The 23,223-nt window shown below is 32.3% G+C and overlaps 1 long non-coding RNA gene across 1 annotated transcript; it reads right to left on the reverse strand.

The window, feature by feature from the left end:
• Positions 1–2,268: 2,268 nt before the first annotated feature.
• LOC127711095 (uncharacterized) lies at positions 2,269–13,302 on the reverse strand. The gene is made up of 3 exons (XR_007986488.1): positions 12,979–13,302; positions 10,411–10,683; positions 2,269–2,367 (listed from the first exon to the last, which is right to left on the reverse strand). It is a non-coding gene; the product is annotated as an uncharacterized LOC127711095 (long non-coding RNA).
• Between the last annotated feature and the right edge of the window lie 9,921 nt (positions 13,303–23,223).

The raw sequence follows: 23,223 nt of genomic DNA on the forward strand, positions 1-23,223 counted from the left end.
AAATCGACTTAATACTATTACTCTGGCTTACCTGTTCATTTGTATTTTATGTTTACTGTTTGTTTTTATCTATAAATGTCATGTCAACAGTTTATCATATGGCTACTAATTAGAAACGCTTATAAAATGTTCTAATGTTACACCTAATGAATCGATACATTGTGTATTGTTGTCATTGAGAATTATGTAGTTCCGAATTCCATTTAAGTATATATAAATGTTCAAATGTAAGAAATTAAATTGATTCGTTAGAATTAAATTTGGCAGCTAATGCCTCTTTTAAATCTCCTTTATTTATATCAATTATTATCTTTAACAATTATTTTAAACCATAATGACATTTCTTGTAAAATAGATTCGGCAAGATTTAATATATTCAACGTTAGTATAGTAGGAGTAAGCACATGCGGTAGAACAAAAATGACCCCCTTTCAAATGCCATTTTCGTTTATATGTTTAATGTTTTAATGTTAGAAAACTTCCGTTTGCTTGTCTTTATTTTTCATGTCTCGAGTTTAAAAAACGTTCTTGTCCCACATTATTTCTTGCCTATCTCCCTTTAGCAAACGATCTCATGCATTGCTATCAACCGCTTTAAAGGGAGAAGTATCATGATAACGGATGGTAATCAAGCCTTATCTGACAAATGAATGTTTCTTTTCTATAGTATCGAATATTTGAATTATGAATAGGAAAGTACAAATATAATACAAGGAGATTTTACAACAACATAAAATAGTTGTTAAAACTTATGTCATGCACGTGCGTTGGACTAAAAATTTACCTATTCTGTGCTCTATTCGAAAAGAATCTTTTACCTAGAGCTGGACATATAAAATTGATTTCTTTACATATTTTTGATCGTCATTTTCTGTAATTTGTATATTGCCTTTATTTGTTTTCATATTAAGCACACTGATCGATCACGTATATCTATCAAAGTTTTTCTAATATTTCTGGATTGTATTAACCAATATTATGAACTATGATTGTAAGCTATAGGTAAAATTAATGACCTCAATATTATAAAAATAATACTTTTCTATATTGACTTTAATGCAAGATTTTTTATTATTAATTGTTTTTAGCTTTTAACTAGCTGTCAGTAACTGCGAGTACTCTCAAATCGTACTTTCTTGTTTATTTGACCTGTTGATACATGTAATTGTAATGCTTGTTTGTTATTTAATGTTATTCAGGGTTATATCTGGTCTATATACCAGCTTTGATAAGTGTTTGGTAATACTATAAATTTTCACTTCGTACTATGAACATCAAAATTATCTATTTTGTAAAAATATTTCCTTTCTCTATTTGAACTGTACACGTATACCTAACAACAAAATTATTCTCATATACCTGTGTTTAAAGTAATTTCAAATGGCTGATATTTTTGTCAAGCATATTGTTTTTCTTAAATTGTTTAACATTTCACAGCGGTATAACATGTTACTTTTATTATTCTTCCCTTAGTTTATTTATTTTGTATTTACATTGTATCATAGGTCAAATTTATTTGTTCAGTGTATGTTCACTGGTGTTAATATGTCTTTTGATTGAATTAAGCCATTTCAATTGATATTTTATAGTGTGTCTTCTATGTTGTGATGTTATACTATTGTTTCAGATAAGGGTGAAGGTTAGGTACCATTAAAATGTTTAAACCCACTGCAATTGTTTGCACCTGTCCTAAGTCAGAATTCTGATGTTCAGTAGTTGTCGTTTGTTGATGTAGTTCATAAGTTTTTCTCTTTTCTCGTTTTTTATATAGATTAGACCGTTAGTTTTCCCGTTTGAATGGTTTTACGCTAGTAATTTTTGGAGCCCTTTATAGCTTGCTGTTCGGTGTGAGACAAGGCTCCGTGTTGAAGACCGTACTTTGACCTATAATGGTTTACTTTTATAAATTTTACTTGGATGGAGAGTTGTCTCATTGGCACTCATACCACATCTTCTTATATCTATTTACATCATAAATGTTCACCCCCAAATATTTTAAAGACAACGAAGTAAAAATATTTAAAACACAAGGAACATAACGACCAAACAGCTATATCTAGATTTTAATATCTGTTTTAAAGTTATATAAGAACTGGTTCGAATTGGTATCTCACTTTCTACTTTCAAGTAAACATAAATCAAACCGTGTTTGTTTTTAATTGCACTTCTTTGTAGTTTTTAGTATAGTTGTGTTACATTTTAAAAAATCGTACACTTAAAACATTATATTATTATAAATTCAGTATAGTCCTGTAAAGCGAATGTTACCTTTTATTCCGTTCAAGCAAAGGAGAAATCCAACGACTGCGCCACTACTGAATAAACTTATTTTCCATAAGTAGCTGTGAATCATCAAATGCCGACTACCTGCAAGTATAGATTAGTTATTTTCTCACTTATATTATTTATCAATTTGATAATTAATATCATCATCTCAGTAGCCTGTAGTTTGGTACTGACATGATTTATGACAAACCTTTCTAAAATTGTCTATGTATAAATTTTGAAATTATATGGAAAAGAAGGTTTCAACTCCCTCAGGCACAGTTGACCTTGGATGGATTTGGCTTTTTTTTATGTCCTTTTCAGTCATAGAGATCTTCAACTGTGTTGGTTCTTAAAAATAATTGACTTTCAAAATTTCGACTTGGATCGATCATGAGGAAGGGTAATCCAGGAAAACGCTTTCATTTTTACAGCCATGGGTCGATACCTCTCTACTGGTGAACTATTAGTCCCCGAGTGTATTTTCAGCTCAGTATTTCGGTACTGACATAATTTATGACAAACCTTTCTGACATTTGCAGTTTATAAATGTTGAAAATATAAGGAAACTAAGGTTCCAAGTCCCTCATGCATAGTTGACCTTAAATGGATTTGTTTGCACCTATCCTAAGTCAGGAACCTGTTGTTCCGTGGTTGTCGTTTGTTGATGTGGTTCATAAATAAGTGTTTTTAGTTTCTCATTTTTGATATAGATTAGACCGTTGGTTTTCCTGTATGAGTTGTTTTACATTAGTAATTTTGGGGCCCTCTATAGCTTGCTGTTCGGTGTGAGCCAAGGCTTCGTGTTGAAGGCCGTACTTTGACCTATAATTGTTTACTTTTCACACATTGTGACTTGGACGGAGGGTTGTCTCATTTACACTCATACCACATTTTCTTACTTCTATTGGCTATATTTTTATGGTCCTTTTTTGGTCATATGTAACTTCAACGGGTTTTTTTTCTTATAGATCCTTGTCTTTCAAATATTCGGCTTTGAGCGATCCTGGTGAAGGTAAATCCAGAGAAGCGCTTCAGACGAATGGAATCTATAAAGTGTTGTTTTTAGTTTTGTAAGAAATCAGAAATACAGACACGAATAACATTCGACATACAAATGCTATTGACATAATGAAAATAAGGCATGTTTTTGATGATTCAATGTACAATGTAAACATATTTGTTAATGATTTGATTTATTATCAGGCAAGTAAAGATCAAGATATAACATTCAAAATATTATGTTAATATTGTGCATGCTGAAATGCATAAATACACAGAACACTAATTCTCCATCTACCCTCAAAAACCCAAATGTTGCTAAAATTCTGTCTTTCCTTCAAGACAAATCAACTGTTAAACTGTAGTCTCAGCTGCCAAAGGCGTGCGTTTGTTTGTAAATCACATTACACATACTGATTAATAAAGGGATTTACTCTTAGCAACTAACTTGGAAACTCAAATATTATCCAAATAACACTTTCTAATGATATCAAAATGTTTGGGGGGATTTCATCCATAGATAAAGAACAGAACATACCTCCATTTTTGAAACCAGCATTGTATAAGTTATGTAATGATAGGTCTGCAAAATGCGTCAATCAACCACTCTACTTTCAACATCATTAATATACATTGCATTACTATACACATTCAGGCTTCAGAGTTACAGTGAAAACACCTACTCTTAGGGGCATTATAAATCAGATGTGAATACTACGAAAAGATATGTTAGAGTACAACAATCTAAGTCTCTTTCATTGCGAAATACTGTGAAAACATCTGACTTATATACCTTTATATACAAACAATTCCAAGTTAACTTAAAAAACAGATTGAAAGAATGTGTTCAATATAAAACATAGCATATTAGGTAGATAGGTGATAAAACAAATTTTCAACCGGAATCAAATTGGCGTAGATTTAAGGCCCTCAACTTTGAGCAACACGCTTTCCGTACAGCCAGCTTTAAAAGGCCCCGGTATGACAAAATGTCAAACAATTCAAACCTACGACTGAAAAACAAATATGACGAACATCAGGCAACAGCAACCACTGAATTACAATAATAAAACCTTAAACACATCTTGCTGGGTTCAATATGTGTGAGCGCCCAGCCCACCCCACCATGGAGACCTGCGTTACAGCACAATATACGAAGAATGATCTGTCAAAATTAATTCGATACTTTTTCATAAAAAAATGATATTGATCAAAGTAAATACAAATATTTTTTTGTCTCAGTGCGAACCACATAGTTTGTCAAAAAAGGACACTTACTAAAAGATGCAAATAATTTTTTCCTTAAACTTATATCATCAAGATAATTGATATTTTATTGACAGAATATTTGTTTCGTTCTAGAACGTCCCTTTCAAAAGACCACCGGTATTTCTAAAATAACCAACTGTTATCCTGTTTTTGTCGACGTGTTCTTTATTCATATGAGACGGATATCATACAGAATCTTCTCAAAAGAATGAAAAGAATTTAGAATCATTTTTTCACCTCACACTTTATCAATCATGTCCTCAAACAAAATAATTCAAAGTTTGGTGACTTTGTAACTCGCATCTGTGCATTCCAACGTGAAATTAAGGATACCACTGATAAACTTGAAAGTTGACATACAGCTAAATATTGACAATTAGGGGCGGACGATAACTTCACTAAACGACTAAAGAGCGGATATCAGCTTTCAAATTGGGAAATTTATATTAGAAACTTTCTAGTGAGTGCATAAGGAGTAACTTTCCTGCAGCTGACAATTTCTCAGAGATTGCGTTTTCTAAGAAAATTTCCTTGATAGAGCATTGATGCCAACTTGGAAGATATTCTCCAAGGGATTCAAACAGTTAAAATCATCAATTTAAACTTTTGTCGTAGCCACAATCCCGTCCTCTTTTTCTCGACTGTATCATCGCCGAACGCTGCTTATTATGGAATATTTCTTTGCCACTACCACGTCGGGGTCCATGAAAGGACCATGATATGCTTACCTATCCTTAATATCAGACAGGTTGCTGGTGGAGATCGTGTTAACGTTGCACAGCCATATTTGAGAAATTCAAATGTAATTTTGCTTTATTTTTATATTTCAAAATCATCATATTTAACAAAAATTTCTCTTATTTGTCCATTATCAATTGATATATTTTTTCTTCAACGAATCCCATATTTGTGTACTTGCTGTATGACAGAAACAGGGAAGATACCAAGAAGGCTATCACAAATCATAGTTACAATAAAAACAGACAACATCATTGACAAAAATAAAAACAACAGCGATAAAACATAACACATAAAAATAAAATTTTAGCAAAACAAACCTGATAAAAAAGCAGGTACGAACTCGGCCACTAATCGCACGCTAAGACTTAATCATTGCAAATGCAATACGAATACTAGTGCAGCGGCTACAAGCATATTTCAGACGAATTGTGCACATCCTGCTACAAGCATGAAATTTGGCATAGACCTTCCTCAACTATTACTCTTTTATTTCAGATAGGGAGGCATTTGAAAAAAATGTCTCACTTCCGGTTAAATCCAAAATGGCGGACATCATACCTAAATCAGCCCAATATCGATGGCTAGTATGTGAAAAGATGTTATTATCATACTACTATCATAATATTTGGTACAAACCTTTGTTATGTACTACTTTTGGATATATTATATAGATTAGATGTCTTCAAAAACCCTACTTCCGGTAAAATCGAACATGGCGAACGTTGTACTAAAATAAGCTTATTTTTAGGGAGGGTAATTGAAATGTGTTTTAACGTATTGCTACTATCATTACATTGTGCAGGAACCTTTCTTTGGTGCTTCTCACGGATACAATGTATAAGACATATGTCTTTAAAACCCTTACTTCCGGTAATATCCAAAATGGCGGACATAGAAATATCAAATTTTTACTTTATTTAATATTCAACTTTTTTCTAAATGTAAAGAAAATGTTTTTTTTTTTGTGCTGGTTTTAAACTTTTGGCTTTAAGTTATCCTCAAAACCACTAATTCTATTCTGTTGTAAATGTTTAAATACAAAGTTAACACTTCCGGTAAAAAAAATATCATAGATGAATCCTCAATCCATATCTTCGATGTAGAGTTTTGGATAGATTGATTAAAACAAAATAAAATCACTAATAAAAGTATTAAAACATTTCTAAAATTACTACCAATTGGCCAAAAATACATGTTTATTCACAGTCACCACCACATGCACACAAAGCAGTGCATGGGAGACCCGATTTTCCACATTAACAACGACCACGGCATCCTTTCTTACATCCACAATGTACAAGCTTCTGACAAAATGACGAGGCCTCAGAAAGATTCTTTTTTAAAGTGATCCCCTTTGTCCCTTCGCCATCCATTAACGCCTGGTATTGGTAGCATAAGAGCCAATTCCAAGCTCGTCCCCCTTAACACCTGTCTTAGTATATTGCACGTTTAACATGCTGGAAAAGACTAGACCAAGTTGAGGGAATAGCCTCAATTAGCCTTCCCTTTTGCGCAAATAGTTATTTTCTTACTTCGTTAACCATGTTAACCCCATCTGATAAGTTTGTGCGATCTTACAGTTAAACCCCGGTGATTTAGGCTGATCAATCATCATTCCTTATGTTAAAGTCACATCTTCAAATGCCATCAATGTCTCCCACGCAGTCTTTTTTCCTGTTCAAACGAATATAGAACCGTATCACAACAGGTTAAGGCATGGATCACAATAAGTCTGTGTGATCACTCATTGCCTAGTGCATTTGAAAGGTCATTGATAGATATTTATCCAAAGCTTTTTGCCCTCCCAAACACAATCCATAGTTCGTCTAGCACTATGTCACGGAATAGCGAAATAGTAATGACAGCATCATCAGTAACAACTGTTCGAATCATGACTCGTTTGAGTTCGTGTTTCACTGCATCAGACACATGCACCATGATTCTAGTGTCAGCCTCTTTATGCGAACATGGTGCTAAACTTGAAATACTTCACGTCGTGGATAAGATAGAATATCCTGAGCATTTGTTGCTACAAGTACCATACGCATCCAAGACTTCATCCACTCCTGTAACAGTTTTAAGGTAAGGACATAATACCCTATCATCATACTCGTTATGAAACACCTTGAAACTGTAACAACAGTGGATGTAGTCTCGGTTGCGTACATAGACAATACCGGTAGTTTACAGGCTGCTACAAGAAGCAAGAGCTACATTTAGGGGAAAGGGAATACACAGGCGAATCCAGGGTCAAAACAAATTCCTCAAAATTGGCAAAGTTTTCTGAGAGATGAAGACAATAAGAAAGAACTTTTTAGTTTTTATTCACAGCAGATTGCTCAATAGATTTTGAGGAAAAGGTAGTTGTAGCAACAAATGCTGAGGATGTTCTGTGTTATCCACCACATGATGATGTTTCACGTTAAGCACAATGTTCACATGAAGAGGCTGACACTAAAAGCAAGATGCATGGGTCTGATGCAGTGAAACACAGACTTAACTGAGTCATGACTCGAACAGTCGATACTGATGTTGTTGTCATTGCTGTTTCGCTATTCCGTGACAAAGGAGCAGACGAACTTTGGCTTGCATTTGGAAGTTGGAAAAGCTTTAGATATATATCTATCCATGACCTTTCAAATGCACTAGCCATTGAGAGATTACACGTTTGCTGGAAAAGGAACTGCGTTGGTGACATGGAGGGCGTTTGAAGATGTGACTTTATCATTTAGAATGATGATTGATCAGCCAACATCACCAGATATGGATTTGATAATGTCATTGATAAAACGATACGTGGTTTTGTTGTTAGATCGAACAAATTTATCAGATGGGGTTAACGAAGCAAGAAAACATGTGTTTTTGGAAGAGGAAAGACTTATTGAGGCTGTTCCCACGACTCGGTCTAGTCTTTTTCAGCATGTGCAATATACCATGGCGGTGTGAATGAGTAACAAGCTTTGAATTGGTTCCAATGCTAACTAGTCCAGACGCTTATGAATGGCGAAGGGAAAAATATAATCCATGGGAACCCTTTTGGACAACTCTTTGTGAGGCCTCTTCATCATATCAGGAGCTTGTACATTGGATGTAAAAAACAATATCACGGTCTTTGTAAATGTGGAAAATCAGCTCTCCGATTGTAAATAAACATGTATTTGCGGCCATAAATTAGTAATTCAAAAGATGTTTTAGTACTTAGGTGATTTTATTTTGTTTTAATCAATCTATTCAAAACTCTACATCGAAGATATGGATTGAGGACTCATCTTTGAAATTTACGCCATATTGGTTTTTTTTACCTGAAGTGTTAACTTTGTATTTAAACATTTACAGTTGAATAGAACTAGTGGTTTTGAGGATAACTTAAAGCCAAAAATTAAATGACCAGCACAAAAAAAAAAACATTTGCTTTACATATTGAAAAAAATTTAATATTAAAATAAAAATTTGATATTTCTATGTCCGCCATATTGGATATCACCGGAAGTCGGGGTTTTAAAGACATATGTCCTATAAATTGTATCCATGAGAAGCACCAAAGAAAGGTTCCTGTACAATATAATGATAGAAGCAATACTTTAAAACACATTTCAATTACCCTCCCTAAAAATAAGCTTATTTTAGTACAATGTCCGCCATGTTCGATTTTACCGGAAATAGGGTTTTCGAAGACATCTAATCTATATAATATATCCAAAAGTAGTACATAACAAAGGTTTGTACCAAGTATTATGATAGTAGCTTGATAATAACACCTTTTCACAAACAACATCGATATTGGGCTGATTTAAGTATGATGTCCGCCATTTTGGATTTTACCGGAAGTGAGATTTTTTTTTCAAATGCCTCCCTATCTGATATAAAAGAGTAATAGTTGAGGAAGGTCTGTTCCAAATTCCATGCTTGTAGCAGGATGTGCACAATTTTTCACAAAGCCGCCGTACTATACGTAATATCACAATCGAAGACACGAGTACGGGATTTTGGTTAAAGCAAGAAAAACACATCCGAAAAAAACTGTGCCAATAAAAAAAGTCATTCTATAAATTGCCCGATTAAGCTTAATACAGTTTCATCAATATTGTTTAAAATTACGCTTAAGACGCCAATTGTTACTTTAAGTCGACGTGATTTCATGAATAATTTGTTGAAACCAGTACGATTATATTTTTGAGACTCATATCGTATGTCATTTAAAAATGATAATTGCGAAACAATATCAATTAACACACAATGTATGTTCTGCAAAAAAGGAAAACAACACGTTATAAATTTCACGGTAGGTGAACTAGAATAAAAAACAGCCGCTTGAAAATGTATAATGATGGAAAAGACAGAAAAATATACTTGTAACATGCTACTTTCGGTTCCCTTAGAGTTGTTGCAAGGTTTCTTTGACGTGCAGAGAGCGTTGCAAAAACGGAAGTATTTTAGGGATGACTTAATGTCTATACCCTTGCAGAGGAAATGATTATCGATGAAATAACGCAAATGGTCTATAAAGTACGTTCTTCGCTACTTTTCGATCTATCCGTTAACGCGATTTAGGTAAACTGCTACCTCTTCTAAAAACACTTTCCCGATCAAACAAACGCTGCAATCTTATGGTAGAAAAGGCTCGTTTAGTATTCAGACAATGACAATAAGTCATAGTCAGAATCATTTACGAAATATGTCAGTCGGTTTTAAGCACAGAAAAAAAAAAAAAAAATAAAAGGTACAACTACAATTAACAAAATATTGGAAAATATAAAAGCAATTGTTAGATATTGAAAAACAGATTTCAATTTTGTATTATATAAAAATTGAAAACAATGATCACAGTTGGTTACAGTCACACATTTTTAACTTCCTTATTCGTTATCATATCTCTGTAGGATGCGTTAGCAGAGAGTCAAATACCAGATAAATGCTCGTTAAAATTTTACACATTTGTATGGTGGTTGGAGATTGGTTGATTGCTGATAATTTGACATTCTTTAAAGTATGTAATTTGAATAGAACATAAATATAATAGTACACTTCATAAAAATTCAATGCACATTTCCAATTGTTATATATAAAATGATGCATACGGTCTTCCTCTACAATCAGATTCATGGTTAAATCATAATCAAATTAAATATTTACCTGTTTTGACTATAATGTCGTCTGTTTTGTTACTTTTCCCTACAATGGTCATGGCAAACACTCGTACAGAGTACACAGTTTCAGCTTGTAGCCCGTCGATTACTACAGATGTTTTATTTTCTGCAGGAATCACATTCCATTCTTGCTCAAAACCTTTTCGGTATTCTATAAAGAATGTTTGTAGCATTCCATCACTTTTGCCGGCCTGCCATTTAACTATCATTTTTACTCCTAATGTTAGAACCTGAACATTTCTTGGCATTTCTGGTGTACCTAAAATAGTTTTAATTGTAGCATAAAGTAAACTTGTTGCTTTTGTATAAATACATATAATGTTATGCCCCATAAATTTGATAGTTTATTTTGCTACTGTGGATTTTACTTGCGTTACTTACATATTTGTGTTTATATTTTCACAGCGGGTCTTCGTTCGACGTTTAATACATGTATTTGTCAGTTGTTGCGTTCTGTTTCGAAAATTACCTCAGAAATGGCTTACCAAGACTAGCATTATTAAATGACTTTTTACATCTATGCATACAGGATACTTTTCACCTAGTAGTCACTCCAAATATGCTATAAAAATATACCGTCATGTGCTTCTTTTAAAGATAACGCGGATGAAATTTAGGCATTTACTCAGACTTAAAATGTTTAATGACTAATATGTTTGGGAACAATTGTTGAACAAATATATTTTGTCGTTAAAACTTATGGATTTTTCTGTAACGGAACATGTTTTTTTAGCATAATGAACCAGAGGAAGTAACATGTTTTATAACTCATTATCGGTCAGAGCAAATAATAAATGTTAATATGTAAAGCGGATGAGTTCAGATTTGTTATGTCGCTAATCCACAAAAGTTAGAAAAAAACAAGAAAATGGATGAATGAACAAATGGAAAACTATGTGTTAGTGCAAATGTATTGCTGTTATTTATTACTCTATTATTATAGCTTTTGTATGAGGTCCATACAAGGATATATTAGTCTGTAAGAAGTATATCGACTGAGGACGAAATCGATATAATTCACTAGGTCGATACATCATCTTAAATGTACCGGCTGCAATATCCTTATTTTTATTGTCCATTCGCCGGAAACATAGTCGGAATGCATTTGAACAAAGTATAGAGATTTTTAGATTTCTATTTTAGATGTTAAAAAAAAAAAATAACTGTGTAAGATCACTTTTCTATCTGGCGTTTTCTGTCTTCCATTGCAAATAAAGGTGACTCATTCTGAAAGTGTCAAATAAGTTATAAAAATACAAAATAATATTATTACAAATTACAAATACAATGAACCATAGACTCAAGCAATCGAGTTGTAATTCCTATGGTTTGTGTGTGTTCGATCATATAAATGGTAATGCCACGACTATATGATTGGCTTTAGAGAGCGTCTACTTGAAAGTGATATCGGTTATAAGGCAATTTTTAGTTCTTCTTAAATTTCAATGGCTGTAATCAATGATCCACACACTGTATTTTCTCTGTTGACAATTACATTTTTCTTGCAAAAATCCTAAAGTAGTATGCCTTGCTAGGATCTAATGATGGAATATAATAACTCGCTGTTTATAAACCAAAAGTTTCAATTAAGCCGTTTTAATTTCTTATTTAGCTGTTTCCGGTATTCTATGATAAATTATTGGTGCATACCACCATCCGATTCTGGTTCCAATAAGTCAGGTAGTACGTAAAGTAATCTTCAAATCTTTAAGTTTGACTAGCAACCCTTAACAAGTGAACATTATTTGCCTATCATGCTTTAAGTATTAGCCCTTAAAACGTAACAATTAACAAAAGCAAAGGTTTTAAGAATTATGCTGATTTAATAGATGGAACTGACTTTCTACAATTTTGATTCTTTTGTAAATAACTGTTTAAGAGGGAACGCAACATGAAAAACCAGCAAAGCAATACAGAACTGGGACACTTCATGTTCACCTTCTAAAAAGGTTTATGATAATAATACTATTGATGTGAAATTTGTATTTTTTTCGGGGATACATATCGGTTCACACGTATATATAGTTATAAACACAATTTCTAGTCCGTGTTCCGATTCTAAAATTTGATATTAGAAAAACAATAACATGCATATTTAAATCAACTGTCTACTAGTGTACCAGCACGTTAAAATTCAGAATCAGAATGTCAGTCTATTACAAACTGGGTTCATATTCATGTCACATCAACATGTTCTCATCCTGATATGCAAGTACTATTTTCCTCTAAATCCACCAAATCAATAACCTATAACTCTCAGTACGGTATTGTTTTAGTTGTACCTTTTTTTCATCACTAATATTGAAATCTTAAGGTAGAGTGTTTTTCGTCTGTGTTTCATTGTCAATGTTTCTAAATACCGTTTATAGTATCATTGATTGAGATAAATGCAAACTAGTTGAATTTTGTTTATGTACTTGTCTTAAGATACAAAGTGTGTCTATGCGATTAGTTTTATTCTAGATGAACAGTGTTTCTTTTATAATAATAAATAACGCAAACTCCGTTTAGCACAAATATTAGCATAATTAGATCTTACTAATGATATACTTACTTGCAAACCAGATAGAAAAATAAAAAGTATTAGAACAGCATTCATTAGATACTGTAACGGAATAGTTTTGAAAGTTCGTTTCCTTTGTTTCTGTGATAGATAAAATGCAAATATAACCAGACACATTCACAGGTGTCCCGTGAAAGTTTGTATTCAGAATCGTAGCAGCACAATATGTTGTTTGAACACGCCCATTTCCTTCATTTAAGTTTGAAGCTGATAAATAAATACTGATGAGCTCAGCAGGTAAAGAGAAACACTGGTTGTTGACATGGTATGTCGAATATAAACTTGTTTTAGTGGTTTAGCTAACACTGGCTTGTCTATTATAAAAAAAAGTTGAAACTATTTAAAGATATTGACAAGATTTTTTGAGAGTATTATAAAGTTTCATTTCGCATTTTGCTTAGTCTACAAGAGAGTTCACAAAAGACGACTTGTGTTACGTTATCTTTAATGTCTTTGAATATCACAATAAAAGTAGCGACCCTCCAAATTTGCAGTTGTCGGACGTGTGACATTAGTGCAACACTTATGTCACGTTAAGTCATGGGTCCTGATCAAATCTGATTTATGCTTGAATGTCATCATTTACCACATGATAGAACGTGACATCAATATGAAACGATGATCAAGTGATTATATCTAGTTTATTTTAACTTATTTGAATTAAACCTGCTTCATGACTGATATTCAATATATTTGCATAGCAAGTACAAAATGATGTGCTATATGGCAAGACTATTTCAAACAATTTTTTAACTAGGCAAAACTACTAAATATAAAAGGTAAGTTACAAACAAATTTGTTCTATTTAATATTACAAAATATAAGTTTTCGTTTTTTTTTATAGATAAAAAGGCTTTCAGAATATATAGCATCGAGACAGCAACCCAACCAATAAGTAACAAAATAAATCATCTGTATGGCAACATATATAGGGACAACAGACTATTCAATATATCAATCTCTAAATTTAGATAAACTTTAAAATGTGTGTATAGTTAACAGAAAAAAATCAAATATCTCCTATTAGTAATTTCTGAACCTAAAATGAAGATACTTTAAACGCAAGCAAATGAACCTTACATTAAATTCAAAAGGCAAAGTGATAAATCAAAATAATGACAGCAAACCGTTATTAAGGTTCTTATGACATTTATAAATGTCATTATAGCAAAAATGAAAATCCTCAATATTGAAGCTTGGCCTCAATTTTGTCATCAGTAAAACCATTTTAAAAGTTGAGATGCATTTTTTGAACAGTTCTTTACTTATCCCATTGAAACATCATAAAGTGCCGTTTTATCAAAATTTAATACTCTTGAACGGCAAATATGAAAATCGTCATTATCGCATTTGAGCTTCATTTTGTCATCAGTAACCATATATCTAAATTTGAAAAGCTAGAGATGCCCATCGCGAGCGTCCACCCACCCGCTGTCCAACCTCAAATCAATAACAAACTTTCCTTCAACAACCATTACCAACAACACTTCGACCTTTACATCTTACTCCCCCAAAAATTCTCCCACCTATATTGCCTTTGAAAAAATGTCATTCCATACCGCATACGATGATGAATTATAAAGTAGATTATATGTACAATAATTCATTCATTAAACAATAATTTACAATAAATATATCTGTAATTCCGACACTTATTTCATAACCTTCCATTACATTGTTTTTCATTTACTTTTTAAACGAATTAGACGAAACACTGTGCATTTTGGTGTTGTTAACTTAAACAATTAATGATTGTCAAACAATTGTGACGGACATAACGTCATTTTCTCCTCTGCATTTGCTTTGTTAACTAATTTTGAACTTTTGTTTTTCAAATTGTGTAAGAAGTGTTACTTTCAAATTTTCAAAGAAATCAACTACTAATACCACTTAACAACAATAACTTTAAACATTGTTAAATGCAATAAGTTAAATATTTGATATAATATGGGCCCAAATGTGAACTACCCTTCTTTTCTGATTATAATTTGCTGTATAATAAATATTTCAATACATTGTAAGGTAACATAAAATGTATCTCATGAACCTTTTGCCCTCATTTTTATTTGCCTATTTTGTAGGGTAGGATGATAAATGTCTCATTCGTGAATATCAAAATAACTATTAAATATAAAACGTCAATACTGTAACCCATGAAAACTCTTTATGTAAATTCGAGATTTTGTTTTAACTGAAATCCCCCCAAAAAGCTAGTTTAACATTATGTATTTCCTTTGATGGTCACATTGACTGTTCCAGTCTGCCAGAGTTGTCCGTTTTCATTTCGGATGTTATTAGTAACATTACAGATGTATAATCCACTGTCATCATATTGAATATCACTTGTATTGTTGCATGGTAAGGTTAGGGTCCCGTCATTATTGCCGTCAAGAAATCGAACTTGATCTCCATTTACCAGATGTTTCCATTTGTTAAATTTGTAAACATTTGGTACTCCTGAAACTTCACATTTTAAAATTCGTGGTTTGTCACCAAAAGAAAAAATGTGACTCTTGTTTTTAACAAGAGGAGGATCTGTAAATATGCATTTATAATTCTTGATAATGCATGTTCTAAGTAGTCTCAATATACTTGTTTGGTTATTTGGTTATTATGTTTGATAATTATTAATTCTACAGTGCACTTCGTGTTTATACATATATTCTATACAAAAGCTACATTATCTAGGTTTAACATTCAGTAAATAAATAAATATGCATGGATGGCATTTTGTTTTATTTTATGATTTTGGTAGCAAACAGAGATATCATTACATATAGCTTAAAGAGAATGTCACCATTTTTGTAGACCCTACTGTGACGTGTCATTGTTCTCATCTGTGGATAGATGTCTCATAGGTAATCGTTCCTTATCTCTTCAATTGTATTTTATAGTGCACCGCACGAGCCTGCACGTGACCCGTTTGTGCGGAAGAAGTTACATTGTTTGGAGATGGTTTCATAATTATTATCCATTTAAATTTAAAATGTTTCACTGCAGCATTAAACTGATTTCTTTGCCATCTCATCTGCTTGATATAAAAAAAAATCTTGTAAAATGACTTCATATAATCTTTCAAAAATAATATTTGTTTTGCAGTTTTAGAGGTTAAGAATAAAATTGAGTCTGACTATAAAAATCTACATTTTTTTCATTTGTATCAAAATGAATTTATTCACAATGGTCCTTTAATGTGATCTTGCCATTTTGGTACAAAGGGATGCAGTAAGGTTTTGCTTAGCGCAGTCATTAGTTTTGTGGACTTGTTACTTACATTCAACTGAAACATTAACAGTATCTGAATCCTCGTCCCCAGCAAGATTCTCAGCAGTACAGACGTATTTGCCATTTATTTGTCGCTCAACTTTTTCAAATAATAATTTGTTCGTACTGTTTGGCAAGTTTCGCAAGTTATGGGTCCATCTAAATGTTTCAATAGTTCCATTTGATTGTTCGTTACATATCATTTCAAACGTTTCTCCCTCTTTCACCATAACAGTTTGCTTCTTTGTCCGTCGAACTGAGTTTATATAAACTCTGAGTGAAACATTAGGTTGAACTATAAAAAATTATAACTTCTTTTCCTTAATTCATACATTTGTAGTACATGTAGACACGAGGAAAGCTACAAATGTCGCTTTTGTGATTTCAATGGCTTCTCATTAATTATTGGACAGTATTAAAGCTTTACACTTAAATCGGATACTTAAGCCAATCGGAAATCTTTTAAGATTAAATCTCATTGACTTTTTTAGGGATTTAATATTAAAATAAAAAGTTATGGATATGTTATTTTGTCACTTAATGTAGTGAAAATGCACTTCTACCAAACATTTTACTCATTTATCTAAAAATTAAAAGACAAAAAAAGAAGATGTGGTATGATGCCAATGAGAAAATTCTCCACAAGAGACAAAAATAACACAGAAATTACCAATTATAGGTCACCGTACGGCCTTCAATGAGCAAAGCGCATACCGCTTAGTCAGCTATAAAAGGCCCCAAAATGACAAATGTAATTCAATCCAAATGAGAAAACTAACGGCCTAATGTATGTACAAAATAATGAACGAAAAACAAATATGATACACAGCAACAAACGACAACCACTGAATTACAGGAGCCGACTTGGGACAGGCACATAGAGAATGTGGCGGGATTAACTAGTTTAAAGGCGCCGACCCTCCCCCTAACCTTGGACAATGATGCCTTTTTCATGTTTATTTAATTGTAAAATCGTTAACCGAAGTACATTTTGCGTGCATTGCTTTGACAACCCAATACAGAAAAGAACCTTGCGTTTCCTATTATTACATTCTAATTATAAGATCCTTTCATTTCCTATAATAACAATTTGATTCATCGAACCAATCAAAATTACAGCATTTTGATTAAACATATTGAACAAGATACATGCATGAAACTGTAAGGAAAAATTCGATAATCTGGTAATTATATATATATATATATATATATATATATATATATATTCAAGAGTCAATCATACATTGAGGTAAATTATATGGCCTTCCAAAACCGTTTCGATTCCTAACAGCACTGAAGAGACATTAATTGTCGAAATCCGGATATGTTGTGCCAATTTTTGCACCTTATGTTTCGGGTATACCATCTTTTCCGCAAGTTTATTGTTTTCTGTTTGGTATTAAATTAATAATTAAGATCCATTTTGTTACATCTGGTGATTCGTTTATTTGGCAATCGCCAAGGCAGTCAGCAGGGTTTAAGAACATCTGTTTTTCGACCTGCTAGTCAAATGCGTTTTGTTAAAATATACCTTTTCACTTTTTTGGTCTTTTGGAAAATGTTGTTCATGTTGTTTGTGCTGTATTTAGACCCCTCTACCAAGAAATTTGTTTTGCATGCACACGTATACAAATTGCGGTTTTTATCCAACGCAATCATAGGTTTGAACGTTGTTTTCAATTTAGACTTGTACATATATATATATATATATATATATATATATATATATATATATATATTTAGAAATGGATGGTAGCGGTTTAACACTCAATTATTCTATGGCAACAATGAACTTCAAATAATTGACTCGTATGTTTTCCTTGGAATTTAATTACATTCTAATGGCAAATTTCTACAAATAGAGAAAAGTCTTCCTCAGCAAGGACCCAAGGTCTTATCATCACGAATGAATACTCTCAGAAATGTTAACATATCAACTGATCAATGTTGTATTTTATTTGACAGTATGGTTGGTTAGGGTCTTAGTTATGCATCTGAAACATTGGGTTTTCCATCGTTTACGTGATATTGATACGGTTAATGAATATATAACCGCTGTTGTAGATTTCTTGTGAAAGTGGATAAACATGTCCCTATTGCCTGTCTATGTGGTGAACTTTGGCATTTTCCTATGTATTTTTAAAGGCGAATTAGAATTTTTTTTAAATTGTTTCATATTATATTGATTAAACCAGGTGCTGTCTACGATGTTTACATACTTCTGTATAAAGATGTTAAAATGGTTAAACAAATTGGGTTTCTTGTGTAGGGGATTTATTATCTACTAGTAATTTTTGCCTGAATTTTGTTTGGATTTCTCAGGACGTATCTAATGTAGTTTTCGAGATATTTTGTAAATTTTACAACGGTGGTCAGCATCGTTATGATTGTGAAAAACTTTGTATGTGTAGAAGAATCAAGACATATTTTGTTCTTGAAAATTATTCGGATTTCTGTTTTGATGCTCGCTTACTTACAAAAAATACAAGGAGGGACACTTTAATTAGATATCGAAGTTGGTCGATATACCAATACTTCAAGAGAATTACGATTACGTCTATGCGTAACAGGCAAGTTGTTAAAGATGCATATCATTTTGTTTTAGTTTGTCCTGTGTACAGACCAGTAAGGTCACATTATTTACCAAATTACTACTGTTCTTAGCCAAATATCTCTAAAGTCGATGTATTGTTAAATGCTGCCAATAAAACTCGGGAATATGAAACTATGTAATTATCTGAATGCAGCATGAAAAAAGAGATGTCATATTATTAATTAAATTTTAATCATGTGTGTTTATCTCTGCTGTTTATCATTGTGTCATTTTTAAATATATACTTTGATTGCTATAACACGTATATGTTTTTAGCCAACTTTGTTCAACTGATGAGTTTCTTTAATGGAACTGTTTTGTAACTGTTTTTCAAATTAATGGCCGAGGTTAGCCATGAAGAAATAATGTATATCGCTAATAAAATACAAAAACTGACTGACTCTCACATATATATAACTCCTTTATATGTTATGCGCATCCAGTGTATAAAATTAAATTCTATATCTATATGTAATTTTGCATATTTATCACCAAATAGATTCTGCTGTTCAGCTTTTCCAATACAACTTATACCTAAGGGTATAAAGTAGACACTTAACCTTTATAATTTAAGACCTTTCGTTTTTGAGGTTTTCGATCGACAGAAATAAAACAGTTGTTATTACGGAAAATGTTACATATAGAAGCTGTGAAATTTTCCCGTTTCAGATTATAACAAAACACGGATAATTAAATAAACCTGTTATGTCAGTTTAAGCATAAAAAATATGATATCAATTGTAGCTTATATATATGAGAATATCAGAATATATCCAGTGTTAAGTGAGACGTTCACACTTGCAAAAAGAAGTGACTTTTACTGAATAAGCACATATGGTTTGAGTTTTTTTTTATGTTCAGGCCAAAGAACCGAAAAACTGAATTAAAAAGACAACATCATTAGTATTGCATATACCGATTGGTTACTTTCGAAAATTGATTCAAAGGTTTCAATACACCATCAAGTTGACACTAGATTTCATATGTGTACTAAACGTGAAAAGCAACTCATGGATCATAAACTTTCAATGAAAGTTTGGAGAACCTTGATTTTGACTTTCATGTGTACATCCGATATAATGTTTTTTTGGATAATACATGATTGCCATCGTTATCAAATATTTATTAAAAATCTTGTCCAAACAATGACCTTATACAATGCTAAAAAACTAACAAAACGTATCGACATGTTATAGTACCGGAATTGTTCACAACTGTATGGTGATACTTATGTAATATCTAGTTTTGTTTTAATTTAAACTTAACACAGTTAATGTAAGCAATGTGCAAGTTTCCAGTTAATGAATTTTCAAAAGTTTAAAAAAACCCAAATATGAATAAGATAGCATCTATTTTTGCATCGATACACTTAAAAGGGTTTTTGTCAATTTGAGTTTTACATATGTTTTGCCTTAAAACAATGTTGGCCTCGAGCATACCTGATGAATGTCAGTCTATAAGCAAGGTTCCTTTAAAAAAAAAAAAAAAAAAAAAAAACTAGAATGAATCAATTTTAAGTAATTACTGCAATTGAAAGCATGATGATCAATACACTGCACTAAAACTGGCAAAAAAAAAAAACTAATGCATAAAAAAAAGACTTCACATCTATGGTAGATTAAGTCTTGGAGTTACTTACTTCTTAGTTGAATATCTATAATATGGCTCTGATCAATCTGAGAAGGATGAGAACATTTATACTCTCCCACATCTTCCTTTTTAAAGTTAATTATCAGGAGGGTGCAGTTTGCACCTATAATAATTCTTTTAGATATTTGTGAATTCATATTGATTTGATTTTTTCCGTTGCAAAAAGCTAAAATGTCTTTTGTTTTCAAAAAGGTCCAAGAATAGACGTTTTCGATTGGACATGTAACTGTAATGTTGTCTCCAATATTTACATAAGAGATGGTACTGCTTCGAACCATAATGAAGCCTACAAAAGAAGTATATACCGTAAAAAAATAAAACAAAAAAGTGTCCTTGTTTTGATTTTATTTTGTAAGAGAATATATAATAGTGCACAGCCAATTTTCTTAGAACTCAAACGGGCTTGTAAACAAAGATAACAATATTTCATGTTATCAAATCTTTAAAATATAAGCTACTTAAATATTGTTGGGTAAATACAATAGTTCCACAATTTAAGACATAGAATGGTTGTGCCATATGTTTCTCGTTTTGAATGAAGATACCAGAGTTTGACATTTTTGTGTTTAGCGATATTTACTTTTTGTTTATCCGAAAGTACTTAACTTGAAAAAATTATTATTTGGAAATGATAGCAAAGAAAAAATAAAAACAATTGTTCAAAGAACAATTGAAGGATTGTTCAAAGAACAATTGAAGGTCTTTCCATCTATTGAATTTCTAAATCATTGATAAGAAGTAGCTTCCGGTTTACTTGAAGTTACTACTTGCGTCAAATCATAGGTTTCTTCATACTGATTCCAAAGGTATAAGGTTTCTATCTACTTTTCCATGAAAAAAGGATATAATTTGCTACGTCCGGTCTACAGAAGGTCACGTCTGGTCTCAAATGAGGTTTGAGCATACCGATTGAAAATATATATGGTTTCTAGGTACTTTTTCATGAAAGAAGTGCACACACTGCTACTTTCTGTTAGCTCAAAGTCACTTCCGGTTGGCATTTGTCAAGAAAACACGTCTCAAATCCTATTGTAGAAAATCCTGTGGCTTTATCACGTACCAGATGAAGTTATAGCATGGTGAAATCTTTAACGTTGACATCGATTTCAAGGTCATAAAGGAAGGCTCTCAAATCAATATACCCTAGGTCTTCTATGTATGGTTCATGAGTTATGTCACCAAACAAGTTATTTAAAACTTTCCAGGGGATGAAACTCCTATTAAAAGAGACGGTACTCTTTCGACCAAAATTTTAAAATGACGACATGTCGCAACGAACAATTAAGTAAATATTTATGTCATCATTTGTTACTGTCTGTGCGGAAAAGCGAAAATAAACAAAAATAAAAATTAAGATCGTGACCTTGACCTTTGACCTTAACCTTAAATTTCTTTTGATAGACCAAGGACAACAGATCAAAATATCATAGGTCTCTACAACTTACAGTTCACGAGTTGCATGTATATATCACTATGTCAAATACAGGGGAACTAACTCTCATACTGAGTCTACGTATCATATCGGTCAAAATTTAACAGAACATTCTGAGGATATAACGAGCAATTTTGAAAAATAAATAAGTCGATTTCTTCAACGGTTGCGAAAGATTAGACATAAGGAAAACAGTGTACGATTACATAGGGTGAACTGCAAAGCCTATTCATTGTTTAATATCATGTATCACAAATCTTTTCGATATCTTGCGAAACAAAAAAATTCTTTACATCAAGAAATGGCGGAAAAAAAAAATATAATCAGAAGAAAATTAAAAGGTCTTTCCACAAAAAGTGGAAAGACCTAATGAACTGTTTGCTTCTTTGTTGACCTTAGCATTAAATCAATACTAAAAGTGTTTAATGAACCTCTGCTTTAATCATTCGCAATCAAGATCTTGGTGGAAGTTACAGTTGTATTATCGAAACTCATGACTAGTTAATGTGTAAACAAAAGATGCACGAAAAGTAGATCTTGCAAATTCACGGGAAAAACCGAACATATACTCCCATGAGGAATCCACAATGATGATGTGTTGTATGATCTTTTGAATTTCAACCAAAGATGAGGAACTGGATTTGCAATGTGATACCCTCATTATATATTAAGTGACTTTAAAAACAACTTTTATATTCTTCGTCTGCCATTACTTTACGAAGCCCCTTTCAAAAGTATTAACATCAATCAAAACCGGTCTTCAGATTTACTGTGAAACTACATATTTTAGATTCAAATATGGGTGCTGAGGAATTCCCAATATCTGTTAGAGTGCATGCAATCTATGTCTCCTTCATTGTGCAATTGTATAAAAACATTTGGACCTTACTCTGTAGAATAATATTTTCTCGCGGTTCGAAGTAAAGCGGGAAAATATTGTATTGACGTTATGGGTAATATGCGTATGGTCCAATCAGAGGGGTTGATTTAGATCCGGGTATGTAGGCAAGTTTGATTTGTTTGTCACTTTCTAGCCGCCGTTCGTACGTGCATGACTTAAAACTTAAGTCATATATATGTGGTATATACTATTAAAGTATATTTTTTTTCATAGCAAGAATTTTTGTTTTATGTCATTTCTCTCGTTATAGTAGGTGAGGTCCGACCACCTTTTTCGTGAGAAAGGCTTGCGCTTTGTCGTCGGATACAGGTTTCCACTAAACAATAGGTTTTTCCTGGACGGCCTCGACTATCCGTGAGGGAAATATTTTCGAAAGATTTAAGATTTAAAGAGAGA

The sequence above is a fragment of the Mytilus californianus genome, unplaced genomic scaffold (genome assembly GCF_021869535.1).
Source record: "Mytilus californianus isolate M0D057914Y unplaced genomic scaffold, xbMytCali1.0.p SCAF_8, whole genome shotgun sequence".
NCBI classification, from domain to species: domain Eukaryota; kingdom Metazoa; phylum Mollusca; class Bivalvia; order Mytilida; family Mytilidae; genus Mytilus; species Mytilus californianus.